Genomic DNA, 12,864 nt, shown 5'->3' on the forward strand with positions numbered 1-12,864 from the left:
TATTTCCCAGCTAACAAGTAAGGTGTTTACTTGCCATTTACTTATTGTGTGAAATAGCCCTTTGTATTCCTTATTTCCCAAGTAAAGTGGACGGCACTTTAACCAAGCTCAACAATGCAAAACTTAGAAAGTTCAGCTTGAGATTACATTTATATGTCAGAAATCCAAAAAGGTCTATCCATTAATAGCTACTGCTGACGACTAAGGTACAGCTTATCAGCTCAGAGATCACTGGCTTGTTTGAAGTTCAAACAGGATTATTAATTAGAGCACCATCGAGCTTTCCGGAAATGTAAATTTACCATTTGCAATTGACCTGAAATGAAGAGGCTATTTTTTCTCCTGTATTCTGCCAATGTAATATCTTCTCTTTGAATTTTTAACTATTTGGTTTGTGGAAAAATCACATTATGGCATTTGGATTCCAAAGTTTTGCATGTTATATGAATGGATAACCAGAAATCTTTGTATCTTACTTCAAAATCACCTGGCGTACACTCAGGTGAAAAGAAGTATGATAAACTATTAAAAGGTACTCGGTCTGTTTTATGAGGATGTTTTCAGTGTTCAAGATGAAGGTGAATGCCAAGCCCCGACCCAGCCCCTGAGTGGGTGGATATCAGAGGCGTGAGGTCACAGCTTGGGTGGTACTGAGGGAAAGTCAGTGTGTTTCTAAAGAAGAGGGAGCCTGAAGGTTTATGACTTTTATGAAAGAGAAATGCAGTATGTATTTTTAAAACTGTATAATCACTACAAATTTGATAGCAGTAGAACCAGTTATAATTTCTACATGTTTTTTGTTGTTTTGTTTTTTGATAAACACATCGTTAAGAAATGTATTTATTCAGCCATATCAAACACTTTTAAATGTCATGTGCTAAATGCATCAAACGTATCAGACAGTGGGTTTCCTTTTTTTCCCTTGTACATCCTTCACAATTAGGAATAAATATCATTAATGAAAATTTTGCCTCTGAGATTAGATTTTATTTCAAAATAAAATGCTATAGGAGCATTTCTAAAAGTGTGATGTTTGGAAGTAATTGCTGGGCCCCCTGGCAGTTTAGAGGTTCTATGCAACCATGGGAATTCAGGGGGAAAGAGCCAGCAAAGGCAGGGGTTCAGAATGGCCACCCCTTTCTCCCAGGAGCCCCTCTTTGGAATCCTCGGGCCAGCTGGGGCTTTGTCCATGTCAGGATTCAGACTCTCTGCCTTTCTTGAAGCTTCTGCTCTCATGGTGCGAGGTAGACTCCAGCCGCCCTGCTAGGAAGCCCCCCTGAGTGCAGAGCCCCCAGCAGCCAGAGTTGCTGGCATGAAGAACATCCCACTATAGGCACAGTGACCTGAGGGATTTGGACCTCAGTGGGAGCTGTACTGTGGGTTTAACGTTTAGGATGTTACTTAGTTCTTTGTTTTAAATTGTTCCATGTCCTATAATAAATAATAGAACAATTGGTGCCAGGAATAACTTTCTTGGTTTTATCCTTCTAGATTGGCTAGTTTATTTTCATTCCTCAAGAGGAGTAAGGAACGTAGAGCATGCCCCCGAGGAAAGTCCAGCCATAAGTGTCATAGTAATTTAGACCCATGCTAAAGCCTTGACTCCGGCTGCCAATCTCTAAGTGACCTGGCCCTGCCCACCTCTCCGGTTCATCTCACCTGCTCCCTCTCAGGTGAAACCACGTTGGCCCTTCTGCTGTGCTTTGAGCACGCCAGGCTCTGCTGCCCCAGGCCTTTCTCTTCTCATAGCCTGGAAAGCTCTTCCTATAGATAGTTTCCTGGCTTATTCCTTTGTTTTATTCACTTGAAACAGAGGGCTTCTCATCACAGTGGAGGCGTTGGACCAAGCTGGCCTGAAGAGCATGTTCCGTCTACCCCCAAGGGGTGTCTCTTTGCCTTTCCTTCTTTCTTCATAGCACTTATACTGCACATTTACTTTTTATTTATTCTCCCCACCCCAATAAAACCCCAGACTGTAAGCTCCAAGAGGGCAAGGAACATGCTTACTTTTTAAAATTAGTCCCCTCCAGCCTCCAAGACAACCCCAGTTAAGCCAATGCCCAATATATGTCATATTTGCTGAATCAATTGAATGCATGGTTATAAGTTTCATTTAAAATGTTTAAAAGTATTTCATCTGAATAAAGCTTCTCCTGGAAATTAAAACCAAAAAGATAATAAAGAAATAGTTCCATTTCCAACTTAAGCATTTGCTTGTCTTGTTAGAATGCTTGAGCTTTTAACTTCTCTGCAGTTAATATTATTCCAAAGTAGGAAAAAGGACAGCAGAAACCTATTTGTATTCTCACTGAATTCCCAGATTTATTCACTCCCATGCATGGAAAAAGTCTGAAAACTTTTGCTTTCTAACCTTAATCGAGTATTTTATGACAACTCAAATGAAACTATATTAATATTTTTTTAAAGCAAGTTTACAGTTGTTTGAAATGGAAAGCACTGACCTAAATTTCAAATAACTGCTTACGTTTATTCCTGGCCTAAAAATGACACTTTTATGCCAAATAAAATTTATCACTCAGTGGCAATCTCAAAATTGAAGGTTTTGATAACCTCAAAACTGAAATTGATTGAGAATCACTTCAAATTCAAGTTTGAAAAGTAAATTGAAATGCTGGCTTGACTAAACCTCTCATGGCCAGCAAACCCAGTTTCCTTCTATGGCCACCAGAGGGAGCTGTTGAACCTTAAATGAAACATTTGAACTTCAACAAACCAGGTAAATGCTTCAGGTAATCTGACCTTCAAAATATAATGCGATGTATTGAAAAATAAGCAGTGACATAGTTTTTGATTCCTATTAAAACAAAATATATGCATATAACTGATAGATATTGCAGTTAAATTCAATGAATTCTTTTAAGCTTTTATTTACAAGGTACTCATTTAAAGGGGGATATAAAGATAAAGAATTCAAATGTTTCGTAAATGTGTGTATGTTTGTATGTATGTACATTTGCATTACAAATGAGCTGTAGAACATGATCTATAAGAACTGTTAAAAAAAAAAGTGCTATGGAGTTTCAGAACAGAGAGATGGCACCCAGAAAGTCAGGGTGAAGGAGGTGGCATTTAAGAATGGCATGGAGATGGGGTGGGGGGCAGGGGGGCTTCTAGGGTGTGATAGATGGAGATGGGAAATTGTCTAAGTGCTGAGAACCGTGTGAGTGTAGAGAACGCTGAAGAATCTGGCTTGCTTGAAGCATAGGTCACACGAAGGTGATGATGAGAATATCAGGCAGAAAAGGTACGTGGGGATGCGTTGTGATGACCCATAAATGCTGGAGGACTTGTCTGTTATTGCTTTGAATGTCAAAGTGTGGCCAGGTGAACCCTTGGCCGGTGCTTGCAGAACCCTGGTGGGAAGCGTGTCCTTTGCTACCTGCGGTGTCCCCTAGTGGGTCTCAAGCCCATAGCATGTCCCAGTAGTGTTTAAAGGTCAGTGGGGCTAGATTTAGGCAAAATGTTCGCGTTCCCTGTTCCTAGGCATTATTCACCAAATATTGACTGAGCACATGCTAGGCTTGGGTTCTTAGCAAATCTTTATATTTATTACTCATAGTTTTACAAACTCAATGAAGCATTTTTAGAATTTAAAATGTAGTTGAAAGTGATCTTTTAAAAATGATTCATAGTTAGATGCTTTGATTGTCTTTACTAAGACAATTGTCTTTACTAAGTACTCCTTAGAGTACTTTGAGAGGCTTTGAAAATCTGTGGCCAGGATGTTTTCCCATTTGATGAACACATGCAGAATCAGAAACTTTCCTGGAATTAAACTCAAGCAAAAATGTATGGTATGGGCTTTTATATAAAAGGAACAGGACAATAACTTCAATTACAGGACAATAGCTTCAAAAAACAGGTGGAGATGGTTCAAACAGACTTGGGTCTTCAATAAAGGCTGCTCTTTAGAACAGAGGGACATTTTCCTTCTAATTGCTTTTTAGCAACCAGACTGCATATCCATTTTTACTAAAGTATTTCTTGGTGTTGTACTTAATCCCAGAAGCTATGTGTGTGCATCTTTTTTCTCCTACAGATGAAGATTTGAGTTATTTCCAGTCTTAACTGTTGCAGACACACTTCTGTGGACATTCTGTTCATGTCTCCCAGAATCTGAGTACAAGATTCCTAGGGCATCCATTTAGGAGTTACTGGATTATACTGGAGTTGTTATTCAGTTATAATAAATAATCTTAAACTCTTTCCCAAGGCGTTTGTACTAATTCGTACTTAAAACCAGAAGTAGCTATCACTGAAGTTCGGTATTCTCAGTTTACAAATTTCTGCAGTTTACTAGTTATAAAATGGTACCTCATTATGATTTGGATTTTCCTTTTATGACTTCTAAGGAAGTTGAGCATCCTTTTACATAATTATTAGCCATTTACCTTTCTTTTCAGTAGACTATCTGATCATATATTTTGTCCTTTTTAAAAAAATTGGCTTGCTTGTTCTTCATATGTTTTGGATACTAATTCTCTGTCTATTATGTAAACCCCAAATATCTTCTCCCCAGTGTGTGAGTTGATATTTCGACTGTTTTTACAGTATCTTGAGGAACAGAAGTTCTTAATGCATTCTGTCTTCTTCTTTTTATGATTAATACTCCTTGTGAGTCTCCTCGCCTATCCCAAAGTCAGGGTCTCCTACATATATTCTTCTAGAAGTCTGATGTTCTGTGCCCTTCACATTCAGGGAAGGAAATCTGCAGCCCACTGTGTTTTTATTTGCTGTATCTGACGACCCAGGTCGGGAGACTTTTTTCCCTTCCTCTGAAAGCCAAACCAAGACAGATGATTGCTTCCTTCGCCTGCTGATTGTAGGGTGTTTATGTTTCCCTATTAACATTTCTCTGAAGGGCAGAGCCTATTATATGTCTTGCCTTTCTTGATCCCTCCGATTCTCACCTGAACTAACCCCCCCACCACCCAGGCTTCTGCTGAGATTGACGCTCTCGGCCCTTAAGGCTAGATGAATGGTCGGTAATCTCTCATTTCCCTGGATCTGTCCTACAGCTTCATTCCTGATTCCATAGGAATGCTGTACTCTCTGGCTACTCATCCATGCATTTTAAAAGACGATTTAAAAAATGTCGACTCTTGCATTCCTAGGTGTTCTGTAGTGAGATGCTTTTTAGGTTCTCTTGTCCACTCTGTTGCCAGCAGTCAAAGGATGGTGTAGATTATCCCCTTCAAACCTAACGAAATAGGTAGCCTTATTACCTCAACTCCACAGAGAAAATCAAGATTCAGAAACATTTAGTAATTTGCTTAAATTCAGAAGTTAACAACCCAAAATACGATCTTAGCTCTTGTGATCTGCAAAGCCTGCATGTTCACCCACTTTGTTGCATTCGCTTCCATTGCTCAATACCTTTTACTGTACTAAGTAGCCAAAGTGTTAAAGCTTGTTATGTGTTTAGTTGTGATTTACTTATTTATTTATGCCACAATCAGACCTGCTGTTGGTGGGAAGCCCTCCAGTGGACAGCCGTGGTGCTGGAGCCGGGCCAGGCCCATGGTTTAGACAGGAGCTGCCCTCTGCCGCAGGGGTCACTGGAGAGATTTAGCACAGACCAGGAGCTTGTTGGCTTTACTGGCTCAGAAACTCGATTGTATCAGTTTACCTGGAGCTAATCTGATTCTAGAGAACTGATTCATATGGATACATCTCAGAGGCCGGGATTCCAGTACAAATGTATTGACTTAGAGTGAAGGGTGGACCAGAATCCCTACATCCACACTCCAGGGATTTTCCAGATGGCAAGATGGGGGTGGGGTGGAGGTACACATCTGTTACCAGCTTGGTGAACTTGGAATCAGAAAAAGAAAAATTAAGTGACCTGAGGTAATTACATGGTCTTCAGGCTGTGGAAAGTAAAGCAAAGTGAAAGTGACACTTTGGGACCCCATGGACTGTAGCGCCCCCTGGCTCCTCTGTCCAGGCTGGGGAATATCCAACAAAATTAATGTTTGTAATAATCAGAAAGGACAGTGATAAACACACGTCGGGTGTCTGCAGGATCAGTACACCAGGTGTCGTGGATGCAACGATGACTAAGATGGTGACCTGCCCTGGGGACCTGATCATCTCAGTCAACTCTAGAAAATTCTCTTTTTATGTCTGTGTGGAGCATTCTTCACTTGTTGCACTGCGTGCAACATTCCCGGCCGGGGAAACTGACTCCCGGGTCTCCAGGGTCTTAGCACTGTGTGGACAGGCTTCTCTTTGGGCAGTTGCTTCTCCGGGTCCCTCTGCTCCATTTTTAGGTCACTTTTCACCCAGTCACCCTGTGTGCTGTGTACACAGGGCATGGCTTCTCACAGTGACTCACGTGGCCCTGCAGGAGGAGGGTGTGGCCGGGGTCAGCCCCCTTTGCCTCTGCCAGTGGTTTCCCAGGGAGCAATGACAAACACCTTGGGTTTCATTTTGTGTTTGTTCACGGGGTGGCTGGCTGAGGAAAGCCTGCTGGCTTATTTCTGTCACGATGGAAACGCGGAAGCTTGGGATTGCAAATAAGACTCTGGAGTCTGGGGAGCATGGGAGCGTCTGGTTCAGGAGCAGAATAACTCCAAAGTAACCGGACACTTGAGAGCTAAGCATGACCCAAATTGGAGGAAACAGGATGGACCCTGAACGTGCTGGTCCATCCAGCAGCCCTGCCCTGGAGGGTCGCCGAGGTTCTGGCTGATGGGCTTCCTCATGGTTCAGTTCAGGGCAGCTCAGTTGAGTCAGCCGATCTGAGGCTTCATCTTTGTTTTCTGGGTCACCCAAACTGGGAACACTGAGGTATTTGATGTGGATCTGGCCGGGGTTAGGTATTTGACTCATTTATTGGTTTGGCTCAATTTGGGTAGTTGCAAAGTTTCACTTAATAAAATGTTTAATGGAGAGAAAGAAGAAAGTCACATTTTCATCTAGCTAAGGAAGGCATCAAATTAACTGTTTAAAAGCCTTTAACTCTGTGGGCCCACAGAAGGTCCCCAGGGTTTAGGTATGGGATGGAGGTCCCCCTGGGATGCACCCAGGAGGTTGGACTGGATGCTCTGGGAGCAGGACCACTTACCCAGCCTATGCACGGTGTGTGAAGCCACCGCATCGAACAGAAACAGCTCGGAAAGTAGAATTTCCAAAATCTAATGGAGACGAAAGTCAAAGCAGTGGAGTTGAGAGGCTGGAAAGCTGCTGCTCACTCTTGTGTTTTGATGGGGCTGAAAGGGCACGACAGGGTCGAGGGACGGATCCTCAGGTCCTGGCGGGAGACTGCCTTCCACTCCTGAGGATGCTGACGGGATCTGTGCTCACAAGTCTTCCTGGAGCCTTGCCCGGTCCCACATGTCCTGCTAACCTCCTGGTTCCTGCTCAGGATGGTAAATTGACTTTGTACTTGACCTGATGTGAAGGAGGGCTTAGGAGAAAGTGGATGCAGAGCAGCCGATCTGGCCTCAGTTTCAGGGGCTGGCAAGGCTCTGGGTCCCTGGCCCTGGCTGTCAAGGGCTGTGGGTGCCTGGCGTCCCTGGTCTCGTGTCTGGTGAGGGGCAGCTCTGTCTAGAATATTGCTGGTGTGGCTCTGGTGAAAATCACCTTGGCTCTGGCTGTCTTGCCATCTACCTTTTGGCAGGTGAGACCTATGGTTCCACCTGTGTGGAGCCTTGGGAGGTGAGCGCCAGAAGAAACATGTTAAAGTAAGCCATAAAAAGAACGAAACTGTGCCATTTTCAGAGACATGATGCACTTAGATTTATTTCATACAGAGTGAAATAAGTTAGAAAGAGAAAAGCAAATATCATACATTAATCCACATAAGTGGAATCTAGAAAAAAGGTACAGGTGAACCTATTTGCAGGACTTGAATGGAGACACACACATAGAGAACAAATATATGGATACCAAGGTGGGAAGAGAGGATGGGATGGATAGGGAGATTAGGATTGACATATATATGCTATTGATACGATGTATAAAATAGATAGCTAATGAGAACCTACTGTATATCTAGGGAAACTCTACTCAGTTCTGTGGTTACCTGACTGGGAAGGAAATCCAAAAAAGAGGGGATATATGTGTACCTGTAGCTGACTCACTTTCCTGTACAGTAGAAACTAACACAAAATTGCAATACTCCAATCTGAAGAAAAAGGTGAGACCAGGAAGCCTGGGTAACTGCAATTGTGGGAACCACCCATTTCCTTTTCTTTTATCAAGAATGGGCTTTTCCCTGAACAGAAGGATGGAGGCCTTAGGTTTGCTGTAGCAAGTCCTTGTTTATGGAAGAGGGGACTGTTTATCAACACCGAGATTCTGAGAATTCCATCCTGTTTCTTTCATCGCCATAGTCAGCCTTCAACATTTAATGAAGACTCATGGGCGGTGACTTCCCCCACCCACAGACAAATTCCTTTAAGGAATCATGAGACCAGTGACACTCAGCAGCTGTTTAAAAGACTGTTTAGACTCCTGGAATGATGCTGGGAAATTCTGGGATTTACAGTCTTGGTCAAGAGGGGCCCTCAGCTGAGAAATCCAGCAGTATAATAATCTCAGTTCAAACCCAGGGGAACCTTCTTTACAAAATCTACTAGTCTGCTCTTCTTGATACAGTTACTGCCAAGTGGTGGAGTTTAAAGTAAACAACAAACAAACACAAAAAAAACTACTATCCTTTCTGCTCTGGATCACATAACATAACATAGGAGACCAAATTCTACATGAAAATGGTTGGATTCAATCATTCCATGCTAAATGCTTGGGTTAGAGGCTATCATGCTCACTGTGGGCTAATAGTGAATTCTAACAGGTCCTGAGAGATAAAGTGATTTGGAATACTGGCCACTTCTCTGTCAGTTCAAGTGTGCTCTCCTTATGTGATCTTCTTAAGCCACCTGGTTTAGCTTTGGCCATGGAGACTTGGAACAGAGTAGTGGGAACCCTCCAGGCAGGAGTTCTGGGCACACAGCCTAACTTAGAAGAAGCAAGAAGCAGACACGAGCAGACACAAGCCAGAGAAACAGGGCTAATAGGATGCATGCTCCTGAGTGTGTTCCATTCTTATGAGGCAGGGATTCTCAAGCCTGTTGGTCTCAGGACCCCCTTTCTGCTCTTAAAAACCAAAGATTTCAAAGAGCTTTTGTTTATAATGGGCTAGACGACTAATATTTGCCACACGAAACAAATAAAATTGAGATGTTTTCAAAATACTTATTAATTTATTTAAAAGGCACAGTAAGAATCCCATAACCTAAATAACATATTTTTTATGAGAATTAAGTATATTTTTCAAGACAGAGGAAAAGAAGTAAGGAGTGTGTCACTGTTCTGAAGCTTTGCAGACGCCTTTAACGTCTGGCTCAGCAGAACTCAGCTGGACCCTCAGATCTTTTGTATTTCATCTGAATCTGTTGCAATATGTTGTCTTAGTTGAACAATAAGAGGAAACAGAAGAAGATAGTTTGTGGGGCCCCTTGCAAAATAAAAATGCAGTCCTTTCGATTTAAAATGATTGGAAATTTTAAGAAAGTAACAGCAGAGCATTAAGCCAAAGACCCATGCAAGCGTGCTCTGCCCAAGATAGGTTGTTGGCATGAACACAAATCTTGATAGTGCTGATGGTCAGGGTGTGAGATCTGGAATAGTTTACTGCCTAGCCATCTCCTCTGATGCCTAAAATCTGTTGTTTCTTTAGGATGATGCCTTTTAGGGATGTTTTAGATTCTTCTCTGCTTGGGGCCCACATGTAAGAAACCAAGACCCAGGGCTCTCCGAGCCTTGAGTTTGTCTGTAGGTCAAGCCCTGTACCCTCTGCCCCTTTCTGCTTGCCTGAGACTTCGCTGCTCTCAGATCTCAGATAAATCACATTATTTCTGTGAATTCTCCTCATCTTACTTAACAACAATGATCTCTTTCTTCTCTCAATTCAGATAATGTTGTCTGCACCACTTGTTTGGCACTGATTAGATGCTGTTACTTTTAAATTAATTGCCAAGCAAGAGCTTGCTAATTGTTAATTAAGTTAATTAGAAACAGGCTCTTTGACCAGTGCTTTTGGTAAAATACTTTTTCTGTTTTCCCCACAACTAGCAAAAAAAGTGAATTGGTCAATGAGTTTTGTTTGTTTGTTTTCATTTATTTGGCTATGCCAGGTCTTAGTTGTGGCATGTGGGCTCTTAGTTGTGGCATGCAGGATCTAGTTCCCTGACCAGAGATTGAACCCAGGTCTCCTGCATTGAGAGTGCAGAGTCTTAACCACTGGACCACCAGGGAAGTTCCTGATCAGGGTTTCTTAATCTGGGGCTCATGGATTGGCTTCTGGGGGTCCAAGAGCCTCCCAAAGTTGCAAATAAAATTGTGATTGTATATCTCATTTTTCAGAAGTATGACCCTCTCTTTCCCCCATAAAAAGGTTAATGACAACTAAACTAGACTCTCAACAGATTGGTCATTTGGGAATTTTCAACCCAAGATCTATTATCACAAGGTCAGGAAGGGTCTTAGAGACAGTCCCATCCTTTGGACCCTCAGCTCTAGAAGCAATTCCATCCTGGACTGGGCCAGTGGGTGTTGTTTTCTCTGCTGTGTGTTTCTGTGGGAGTTTCAGTCATCTTTTCTTTGCAATCCCAGGGGGTCTATGTTTGGAAGAGAAGCCTTGGTTTGCCCCTTGACTTCATCCATCCTGTGCAAACACGCCCCTAGCTCCAGGCAAGAAGGACATGTGGTTAGTCAGGCACCTCCTTTCTGCTGAGAAGCAAGCAAGAGGTCATAGAACTCTTTGTGTAAAGGGCTAACAGTAAATATTTTAGGCTTCTTGCAGCTTGTATGATCTCTGTGGCTGTTACTCAATCTACCATTGCTATAGGGACGCAGCCAGGGAAGATGGACTCGGGTAGACAGAGGGCGAGGCTGTGTCCAAGCTCAGATCTAGTTAACAAAAACAGGCAGTGGCTGTACTTGGCCCCCAGGCCAGAGTTTGCCAACCTCTGATCTAATTCATGACTCCCTGGGGCTTAGGAAGCCCCAGTTATTATCAAAAAGCAAGACACTGAAAAAGTGAGCGGATCTGTCAGATCTGTGCGCCTCACCTGCGGCACGGCCCTGTACTCTCAGCCGCAAACGCGAGCTACAAATCCAGAGAACCAGCTGCTCCCCATCCAGGTAACGGCCCAGACAGGCAGCCCAGTGATGTGGCAAGGAATGGGGTGATTTTGTTATCATCCTGCCCGTTCTCATGCACCCTTCATCAGAGACAATAAAAAGGTTATTGTTTACACCATCGCAGACAAGGAGAGGGCAGGTCCTGCTATAAAACCCGAATGCTCCCTGATCCGCCACCTCTGTAATTAGTGACCCCTTCTTTCTCCATCCCGGGCAGAGGATGAATAAAAGGTTCACAGTGTGTGATGTCACCAGGGCTCTAAAACAGTCTCTCGATTGTTTAAGTCCTGCCTTTGCACCCGCTGTCACTGGGCTACCCGCCATCCCTCCATCAGCTATTCTTAATGTGGGGCTTGTCAACGCCCCTCTTGGACCTTCCTGGAGGGAGGAAATGCCAGGTGGTCATAGGAATCGGAAGTAGAAATTCGAGATAGTGTCACCAACGTGGAAGCCGATTCACAACTTTTAAGGATCTGAAAACACAGAAGGGGTTAGGACAGTTTAATGTGCAAAAATCTGCATCTAAAAACTTGTGCTTAGACTTATTTGTTCAATCGCTAAGTTGTTTCTTACTCTGTGACTCTGTGAATCGCATCATGCCAGGCTTCCTGGTCATTCACTATTCACTATTCCTAGACTTTGCTCAAACTCATGTCCTTTGAGTTGGTGATGCCATTCAACCATCTCACCATTCTTTCTCCTCCTGACTTCAATCTTTCCCAGCATCAGGGTCTTTTCAAGTGTGTCAGCTCTTTGCATCAGGTGGCCAACATTCTGGAGCTTCAGCATCAGTCCTTCAATGAATATTCAGGACTGATTTCCTTTAGGATTGACTTGTTGGATCTCCTTGCAGTCCAAGGGACTCTCAAGAGTCTTCTCTAACACCACAGTTCAAAAGCGTCAATTTTTCGGTGCTCAGCCTTTTTTATAGTCCAACTCTCACATCCATACATGGCCACTGGAAACACCATAGCCTTGAAAATTTGGACCTTTCTCAGCAAAGTGATGTCTCTGCTATTTATCATCTCACCAGAGGCAACTTTTCTAGTTTATTCTCAGCAGGATGTCTTACATCTCATTCCTGGCGGTCCCTCCTCTTGCATCTCGCTGCTCTATCCACTTGAGGGATGCATCAGTTCTGCATTTCTTATTTGTCTCTAGTAGGTTGCATTTGTTCTCCCAGCCATGCCCAGGACTGGGGGCAGTTTCTATCGTTGGTCCTGGTCCTTTGTCTTTTCTGCTGGGACTTGTTTTCCTGGCAACTATTAATGCGGTCCTCATGGATTTGCTCTGAGAAAGCCCCCTTCTAGTCAGTGGGAGAGGCTGTGTGTTTGACCCCACAAGCACCGTTTGGTCCCCCTGGCATCTTCAGCCCCGACCCTCCTAAACTTCCACTTAAGCCCACTGGGTAGCAACTCCCCAAACTCAGACCCTGCGGAGATACTGGGCAGCAAATGAAATGGCAAGGGGCACTGCTGCAGCTGAGCTGGTCCAGGAGTGGGCAGAGGAGGAAAACAACCTGCTCACGACATGTCAGGCTCTGAACAGGGCAGGGGTGTATTTACCAACACAACACACACCCTTCTTCCAAGGGGCTTCCCTGGTGGCTCAATGGTAAAGAATCCGCCTGACAATGCAAGAGACATGGCTTTGATCCCTGGGTCAGGAAGATGCCCTGGAGAAGGAAACGGC

The 12,864-nt window shown here is 43.5% G+C and overlaps 1 non-coding gene across 1 annotated transcript; it reads right to left on the bottom strand.

Annotated features, from left to right (window-relative positions):
• Positions 1-10,211: 10,211 nt before the first annotated feature.
• On the bottom strand, positions 10,212-10,284 carry TRNAE-CUC. Its single transcript has one exon. It is a non-coding gene; the product is annotated as a tRNA-Glu (tRNA).
• Between the last annotated feature and the right edge of the window lie 2,580 nt (positions 10,285-12,864).

The sequence above is a fragment of the Cervus elaphus genome, chromosome 30, assembly GCF_910594005.1.
Source record: "Cervus elaphus chromosome 30, mCerEla1.1, whole genome shotgun sequence".
NCBI lineage: Eukaryota > Metazoa > Chordata > Mammalia > Artiodactyla > Cervidae > Cervus > Cervus elaphus.